This window comes from Opisthocomus hoazin, chromosome 7, assembly GCF_030867145.1.
Source record: "Opisthocomus hoazin isolate bOpiHoa1 chromosome 7, bOpiHoa1.hap1, whole genome shotgun sequence".
In the NCBI taxonomy this organism is placed as follows: Eukaryota; Metazoa; Chordata; class Aves; order Opisthocomiformes; family Opisthocomidae; genus Opisthocomus; species Opisthocomus hoazin.
Window position 1 is genome coordinate 10,289,339 of NC_134420.1, and position 9,364 is coordinate 10,298,702.

Consider the following 9,364-nt stretch of genomic DNA (forward strand, 5'->3'; position numbering starts at 1 on the left):
CATATTGGCGGAGTCTGACAGCCACCTCGTCCACTGTTGGTACGTCTTTACCTTTCCAGTTTACAACTGCCAGTGAGTTGGCATGCGAGGAGGGTGCACTCCGCACAAACTTCCTCCACATGGATTGTGAGCACTGGAGTTCATCTGGGTCTGTGGGTACCTGCTCATCGTCTGTGTCACAGTAAACCAGCTCCCGCACAGCTAATTCCCTCAAGTACTGAATACCCCTTTCCATATTGGTCCACTTGCCAGGATAGCATACAAAATCGTCACTGAAGGGGTACCTCTCCCTCACGCCCGACAGAAGTCTCCTCCAGAGGCTGAGGACTTGTTCCTTTTTCCCAATGGCCTTGTCAATGCCCCCATCCCTGGCCAGGGATCCCAGCTGCTTGGCTTCCTTGCCCTCTAATTCCAAGCTGCTGGCCCCGTTATCCCAGCACCGCAGCAGCCAGGTGGCAATGTGCTCGCCTGGGTGGCGGCTGAAATCTTTCCGCATGTCTCGCAGCTCGCTCAGGGACAGGGACCGGGTGATGATCTCTGTCTCTATCTCCTGCGATGACCCTGGCTCATCGTCATCCCTCCCAGAGCGATCTGCTCTCTTTGCGTCTTTCTTTAGTTTTACAGGGGCGACTGCTACGGGCACAGGTTGGTCATTGGGCTCAGCTGCGATGCCTGCGGCTGGAGCTGGGGCTGGAGCAGCTGCTGTGCCTGCCAGGGAAACCGAGGCAGACCCTGCAGCTGTGGCAGCGGCGGTGCCAGTCTGGGGGGCTGTGACTGCCTGCTGGGCTGGAGGGGCTGCAGGGCCGGCTGGGGGGGCAGCGCCAGTTGCAGCGCCTTCCGCTTCGCTTCCCCCCCTTTCCCCTTTAAGGCACTGAACAGTGTTGAACATGGCTCGGTAGGCGTGGGCCAGACCCCAGCACATTGTGGTGATCTGTGTCTCTCTGGAGTTCCCAGGGTGGCAGCACACTTTTTTCAGATATTTTACCAGATTATCCGGATTCTGTATTTGTTCAGGGGTGAGTTTAAAACACACCGGTGGTGCCCACTGCTCTAGACATCTGCCCATGCTGTCCCACACACCCAGCCACTCACAGCTATCCAGCCCCGGGGCAGGTCTCTGCAGGATGTTCTTAACGACTTGCTTAACCCTAAACAAAACCCAGAACCCGTTCAGCAGGCAGAACAAAAGGAGAGTGCTGGCCTGAGCATCCCACGGGTACTCGAAATTCTCAAAAGCAGTTAGGACCAGCCTGAGGAAGAGAGGGGGGGCGAAAGAGTGGGGGAAGGTATCCCCTTCGGCTTTCCCCACAGACTGGGTTTGATTATTAACAAAATCTAAGACATAGGATCCGAGGTACGGAAATGACCGCAGTGCCGCATGCAAATACAAGACTAATTTCATGCACAGTGATGTTATCATATCATAAGTCGATATCGTAAGGTAGAGCAAAATCATCATCCTGATCTTCTTTCCCGAGGTAACAAACAGCACGGCGGCAAACACATACAGCAAGTAAGGATTTACGTAGCAGAGATATTTGATCAAAGTCAGAAACATTTTTACCGGCGACTATTTTAACACAGAAAAATGCGTATAACAAAATTTAACAAAATGTAAGAAAGCAGTTTTAACACCCGCTGCTCAGCCCTGCCGTTATCCCCGCCCCACGTCTGGGCGCCAATTTAATGTTTTGGTTTCGGCTGCCGCCGGCAACAAAAGCGCCACGCGGCCGCCCCTCCCCCCGCCGGCGTGCGGAGGAGAATGGAAAGAAAGAGGCAGAAACTGGTGGGTCGGGATAAGGGCAGTTTAACAGAACAGCAAACAGAGGGAAAACAGGAACAACAACGATACAAATAAGGAGAAAACACAACCACGAACCGTACAACAGCCGCTCTCCCGAAACCGGACCGGCGCTGCGCCCGCCCAAGCCGCGAGAGCGTTCCCGCCGCGCCGCTCCCCCCCCCACCGGAACCCAGCGTGACGTCCCATGGTATGGAATACCGGGCTCTGTTTGGCCAGGTGGGGTCAGCCCCCACCCCCCGGCTGTGCCCCTTCCTGGAGTCTGGTGAAAATTAACCCTGTCCTGGCCAAACCCAGGACAGTGGGGTGGAATGAGGTGGAGGTCTAACCAATTGGAACTGCTGTCTGACTCACCCCCAGCCTCCTGCCCTCCGTGCATTGCAGGGTATCAAACTGCAACATGTTCTTTTACACCATTAACCCTTTTGGGAAAGCCTCCATGGAGGTTCTACCTGGACTTTATGTGCTTTGTAGCAAGTGCTAGAATAGTTTAATGAGCTTCAGATGGGCTGGGTGATTTCATGGTCTCACCCAGCATGGGGAACATTCACCTGCCCTGGGCTGATGGCAAAGCAGCTACTTTTGTTCTGACTGTGGATGTACCTTCACTGCAAATTCAAAGAAATAGGAGTTTATTGAAGGAGGTTGAAAACAAAGGTCAGTCCTAAAGTGGTGTTTTAATTTTTGGATAAAACTGTGTGCACTAGTGATGTCATAGATTTTTATCTGGAGTGTATGTCCTAAATATCTAAGTATTTGTCTGAGTAGGTGTCTGGAGCTTTTTTCATTTCCTCTTACTGTTCATCGCATTTCATATTTGTGTATTTTATGGTCAGCATTTAAAAGTGTTAATTATGTATTCCTTATTACTAGAATTTGTTCTTTGTTATGGCGTTTATATATTCAGGTGGACTGAATAATTTTCTAGACTCTCTAAACTTGAGTGCCTCCAACTAAACAGGATGACTCTCCCATACAAATGTTAAATATTTGATTTATTTCTTCAGAGGTTATATATTCTAGGAATATTTTTGAGAGATTTGTTGCAAATTGAAGAGTTGAGCTGTGACCTCACATGGTGTGATTTACCTTGATTATTTTAAGTATGATATTCTAGAACTGGATGAGAAAACGTTATCTCTTTGTTTAAAATGAATCCTCACTATTTATATGGAATCAAGAGAAAAGACATGATTAAGTGGTACAAAAAAGGGTGTCTTTAGCTTTGGGAGTTCATTATTCTTTCCTTTTCTTGCAAGTTTTATTTAATGGAAGGTCAGCTGTTTGTATCGTTCTTTTAAAAAAATCATTATATCCATTTTTGTGGTTTTGTGCATTCGGCTTTTCACATCTTGGTTTGTATCACTAGCTTCCTCTCCTTCTGGGAATAATTAATCTTTTTTTAAAAGTAGCTTGAGAAATTCTTCTATCTAAATTAGGAAGTAATGTTTAATTTTCAGAAGACTGCTGCTTTTTAGTTAGGAAGCTGGTGATGTATTAGACCAAATATTTAAAAAAGAAAATTGGCTTCTTCCTTTGTATTTGCAAGTCTTTAGTGTACAAAGGTAGATAAGAAGGAAAAGTCAGAAAACATTATTTCATAAGCTTTTGTGACTTGGTGGGAGGTGAGGAGGAAGTGCTTAATTCTTTCCATAGAATCATAGAATGGTTTGGTTTAGAAGAGAGCTTATAGATCATCTAGTTCCAACCCACTTGCCACGGGCAGGGACACCTTCCACCAGACCAGGTTGCTCAAAGCCCAATACAACCTGGCCTTGAACCCTTCCAGGGAGGAGGCAGCAACAGCTTCTCTGGGCAAACTGTTCCAATACCTCTCCACCCCCATAGTAAAGAATATTTTCCATATATCTAATCTAAACCTACCCTCTTCCAGCTTGAAGCCATTACCCCTTGTCTTATCACTACAGGCACTTGTAAAAAGTCCCTCTCTAACTTTCTTGTAGGCTCCCTCCAGGCACTGGAAGGCTGCTGTAAGGTCTGCCTGGAGCCTTCTCCTCTCTAGGCTGAACAGCCCCAACTCTCTCAGCCTTTCCCCATAGGAGAGGTGTTCCATCCCTCTGACCATTTTTTTGGCCCTCCTCTGGACCCACTCCAAAAGGTCTGTGTCTTCTCAGAAGAAAGAATTGAGACACAAATGCTTATGTTGAGCAGTAAAATAAAAAATGTGTCAAATGCAACCCATGGTTATGTGGAGGTGGCTGTGGTGGATTTTGTTGTTGCTCTTAGGTTGGTTTTGGGTTGTTTTTTCTTGGTCAGGAAACTAAAGTTGCTTGGTGCTGGCTTATTTCTCCCCGTCTCTGTCTTAAAGTTCTATCTCTTTTAAGAGGTTTCCAATGAATCTCTTGCAGCTGAAATTTTCTGGCTATCTACTTTGTCTCCTGCTGAATTTCACTGAGTTATTTTTGAGCTGCCTGCTGGAAATAGTGGGATTTTTTTTTGTTTGTTTTATTTTGTTCTTTGTTTTATTGTAGTAAGCAGGGTATCCAAAGGGTTAGCTTTATTAGACCTTTTTCTTGCCTATTCAGAGTTTTTGTAGAAGTGTAGACTGCCTTATGAAACTTCTGTATGAGGGCTTATCTATCTATATATGTATGAAGTATTGTGATTTCAGTGTATTTATATCATTCTCTCGCTCTCATGTGAAGAGATCACATCAATTAAAATTTTTTACATTTTAAGCTAAAAATGTTTTCTTATTATAAATATAGAACTACGGTAATAACTAAGATTTTCAGTTAAACAGATAAACAGTAACTCTGCTATTCCGATTATATGTTCAGATATGATTTTGAGAGAATTTAGCCTAGACCTCCTTGTTCACCAAATAGCCCACTTACCCTTGATTTTCTGCCAGCTTTTGAAAAACCTATAGGTCATGCATATGACAACACAATATGTAGGAGGCCTTCTAGGGCAACATTACTACAATGTGGATGTGATCATCAGCTTGTCTTATGTGCAGCTACTTTGCTCCACATCAAAACCAGAACTGGCAGGAAAAAAAAAATAGACGACTTTAAATTTTTATCGTTTTTTCATGAGGGGTTTAGGAGCTCATCACCCCCTACTGGGCAAGGCATTAGCAATGGACATCGTGCCACAGGATCGTTACTATGGAAGTTGTGTTCCCCTGCTGTCACATTGTTGGAAGTATGAACTTGAAATAAATGGGTACTGTGAATTGACAGATATGCAATGCTTTCAAAAGATGTGCCGAGCTATTTCACTGAGAAAACAGGACTCAGACAATGATGTTGTGCCAAAGCTCGTATCCAGCTCTGCTCTATGAGAGTTGTGAGCAGATCAACAGTGTGGTTTAATGCCTAGGTCCTTGAACTAAGCACCGTGAATTGTCAAATTTATGTCTGAATTTCTGTGTACCCAATAACTTTATCTGTTTCTAAACAAATCACTGTATACATTGTGCTATATTCTGACATTAAACACGATGTTGTAGGGCCTGAAGCTAAGTGGGTATTCTAGAGCAGTTATATCTTATTACTTTTCTGTAGAAACACATTTTGGAAGAGTGCTAAACAAGGATAGTAGTGTTTTTCACTTCATTCACACCCAAAAATGACTTAAACTCCCTGTGTAACTGAACTTTCAAATGAAATACAATGAATGGTTTAGGAGAGCATCCAGGAAAGTGCCAGCAGCTCAACCATTATTCATGTTGTAGACTACTAAATGAGTAGTTTGAATAAAATTCTGCCTGTTCTAATCTGCTTTGTGAACACTGAGTTCCTGCCATTGTGTGGTACATGAAAACCACCACAACAAACTACCTACCATTCCCTTTCATGCAGGTGACCTTCTCGGTTTGGGGGATTTATTTATTTTTTTTAAAGAAGAATAAGTATTCCAGTTGCCTTTCCTGAGAAAATAGAGCTATTTAGCAGTTACTAAGTACAGATCAGCTTCTGTCACTCAAGGTTAATTCTCATGCTGACGTCCTCTGTGGATAAGGTTGTTTTTGCTGCATTAGCAAGCTGAATCTGTATATTATCAACAGCTGAATAAATGAGGCATAGAAGCGAATGCTGAATATGTTCAAATCAAACTAATGCATAAAACCACAAGTGAAACACAGTATCTTAAAATTTGTTATTTTCTCTTTGTAATAAACATGGTTTAACTCTATCTCTTGATTTCTGGCGCCAATGTTTTAAAGGTTGCATTATTGCTGTACACTGCTTTTGTAATCTCCATGTATTATAAATGGGTCATGAAATTCAGTAAGAGAAAACAAAAAAGGCAATCAAGCCCTGGGTGGCAGTGATGGCTGTAGATGTATCCACGAAAAAAATTAACTAGCCATTGCTGTAAAATCAGGTGATTTTTTTTTTTTTTTTTCTCCTTTGCAGCAATCTTTCCACTGAAGTTAAAGGGATATGGACAGGATCTTTCAGATTCTGCTTGTTTATATCTACGCTGGAAGGTTTTAAATCAGAATATGTAAGATAGGTAATGATGAGAAATAGTCTTTGTGAAAGCCTCAATAGGATGACTTTTTTCACTGTTATGTTTAGAAAATATTATGAAATAAAAACTACAGTGAAACAATCCAGCAGTAATGGAAAAGACAGCTTATTTTCCCTTGAGGCCTAGAATTAGCGTTTGCCATAAAATGTAGTGTTGCTAATGATAAAAAAGAAAGTAAAAATCTCAGGGCATCCATTTTTCAAAAGTGTGGGAAAACTGACTTATTTTCAGTGTATGAAGGAGACTGGAAAAAATCTGGATTTCATTGGAGCATGTGTGAATGCAATGCTGACAGCTATCTCTTGTACTGGAGATTTTCCAATTCAGATGTTTCCACTCATCTAATTCAGTAGTATGTTTTGGAAAGAGCAAAGATTAGTCTGATCCTATGCTAGAGAGGAAAAATTCCCTCCGTCTTTGCCAGGCAGCTCAGCTTTTAAAGTGCTGCTGTCCTGCATTGCCTAAATGAAACTTACCTTAATGATTAGGCAGATGCTTTTGAATGGCGTCAATATGAAGACTTGTGTAGACTGTGTAACCACAACTGAAAGTTGAAAGTGTAAATTGCACTGACTTGGAGGTAAGGGTTACTCAGCCATCACTTTTAAACTCTCTACTTCAATTATTTGAAAATAAAGCAGTAAAAATTTACAATTTTTTTTATTATTTCTAAAAAGCCCCAAACTTTATATTTTGTTTCATTATTTTTCCTAAGCTACATGTCAGATTCTGTATATAGCTGATGCTCTGCAATGCACTTAGTTTTGTGTACAGTGTATTTATCTCAGTCACCAGTCCGTATTCTCATTGACTCATTATTTATATTAGAATAACATTATCTACCAGGGAAAAATATTTTACTGATGACTTGTGCCAACGTACATAATTGATACTTTTTGTTTGGTTGTTTTTTTTCTTAAAAAAAAAACACCAAACAGAGAGCAAAGACATCTATTTCTGGCTCTTATTACTTAAAGTAGCACACATTTATGGTAAACACTACAGGTTCTGCAAGTGTTTTCAAAACATATAGAAAATGTGTGCAATTACAGGTACGTACACACATCGTTAACTCCTCAATAGTGACTTATACTTTATTAAATTTTTGCAGACTGTTTCATATGTGTGAGGCTTTCCTTTCAGGGAACAAGAGTTGCCAGGGAATAGGAAATTTGTTTCTGTATTTGTTTTAATTTGATTTTGAGATTTCTGTACGTTAAGCGCCTCAGAAAGGAAGACATCAGGCTTCAGAAAACATTTCAAGCCTATGCAATCAAGAAGTTTGTTTCTTCACGCTCTATAAGAGGTTCATTCTAAGTACTGTTACCCTTTATTTTTACTCATGGCAGTATATTGAAGAACATTTATATTAAGTATAGTTTCTTCATAATGTATTTCTTACCTGTTTGTATGTCCAACAGAAATATATGTAGATAAAAATATGTAATTTTATTATAAGTCCACAGAAAACTTGACGAAGAAAACTCCAAGGCAGGTATCTGTGGAAAAATAACTGTAAAAAGTGGTTTAGTTCTTTGTTATTGCTTATTCAAGTAGTGTATTTTACAGGTCGTATTCACCTCCTAGTAAGTTCAGCAGTGAAGTGTGTAAGAGTTCATACCACATTGTCTTTTAGGCAAGAATTCATGATTTGTCTGTTTTTCCCCTCAATATGGTGAACCCAAAGAAGGACTAAATTGATATGTGAAGGCAGGTCAGTTAAATAAGCCACAAATATAGCTGAAGTACTGGTTTATATTTTTTTTGCTGAAACTAATGAAAATGCTCATAGAATCATAATTTGGGTTGGAAGGGACCTTCAAAGATCATCTAGTCCAACCTCCCTGTGATACATCTTTCTCTAGATCAGGTTGCTCAAAGCCCTGTCCAGCCTGACTTCCAACACTTCCAGTGATGGAGCAATCGCGACTTCTCTTGGCAGCCTGTTGCAGTGTCTCACCACCCTCATAGTAAAAAATTTGTATTGTTAAAAAAGTGCTCAAAAGAGTTGTGTCATTGTGAAGTGGCAGCATATAATGAAATTTATTTTTCATGAATTATTTAACTATTTCCTAATTTCTGAAATTTGTATTATCAGAGCAGAAATTATGTATTATTATAAATATATTATTTAAAATATGTACATACTCTGGAAACAAAAACACATTATAAGCACACTTGATCCTTGACTTATTGATAAGCCCTTAGCCAATGGTATGTTGATTTTCCTCCTCTCCCACCAAGCGAACTGAAATCTTCTTTCTGTTCTTCCAAAACTCTGCAGAAAACAGACAAAGCAGCTTCTCACTGTTTTGGATGAGCTAAATAAGAAAGTGAAACCAGAGGAAGACAGTCTTATTTGTCTGACCACTTGGGTCTCTTTTGGAGGGACAAAGGTAACTTATGTATTCCTACATTTTTCTGACTTATCTCCTAACCAGAAAAGATGATGTGTCCTAAGGCTTAAAGTACAAGAACAAACAAATGGTATCAAAGGGAAGAACAAACGATACAAAATATGCAGAGTATATGATGACATGCATCTATTTTAAAAGACAAATATGTGAAACCCAAGTCATTTGTATTTACTGAATAATAAAGACCAGGACTTGTTGGATTTTGCTATTCGCGTTTATTTCCTAGAAGATATTTTTCAAGATTACTAAACCAAAATAATAACACCCCTCACCCAAAATAAGTGTTTAAATAATTTCTAGCATCTCAATAATGAGCTCACATTTTAACTTTGTCCTAGTAACTCTTGTAGTGCACACAGTATAGCATTAGATGGAGGAGATACTAAAACATTACTATCCAGTGTTCAGAAAGTTGCAGTCTAATTGCAGCAGGGAAAGCTGTCATCTTATGTGAGGCTTTGGCTTTTTCGTTCCTTGCTCTATACCCCTCTCAAAGTTACTTTCAGATGGATTTTGTATCACCTGAATTTGCATAGTCTTAAGAAAATAAAATTAAATGAAAACTGTTGCCCAGGGAATGCAAAGTAGTTCGTAGAATCATGGAATAGTTTGGATTAGGAAAGACCTGTAAAAGTCATCT

The 9,364-nt window shown here is 40.5% G+C and overlaps 1 long non-coding RNA gene across 1 annotated transcript in view; it reads left to right on the forward strand.

Annotated features, from left to right (window-relative positions):
- LOC142361936 (uncharacterized) overlaps positions 1-8,692 on the forward strand; it is a 57,262-nt gene extending 48,570 nt beyond the window's left edge. Inside the window, exon 4 of the long non-coding RNA XR_012764533.1 lies at positions 8,592-8,692. This is a non-coding gene — a long non-coding RNA (uncharacterized LOC142361936). The remainder of the gene's footprint in view (positions 1-8,591) is intronic.
- The last annotated feature ends 672 nt before the right edge of the window (positions 8,693-9,364 follow it).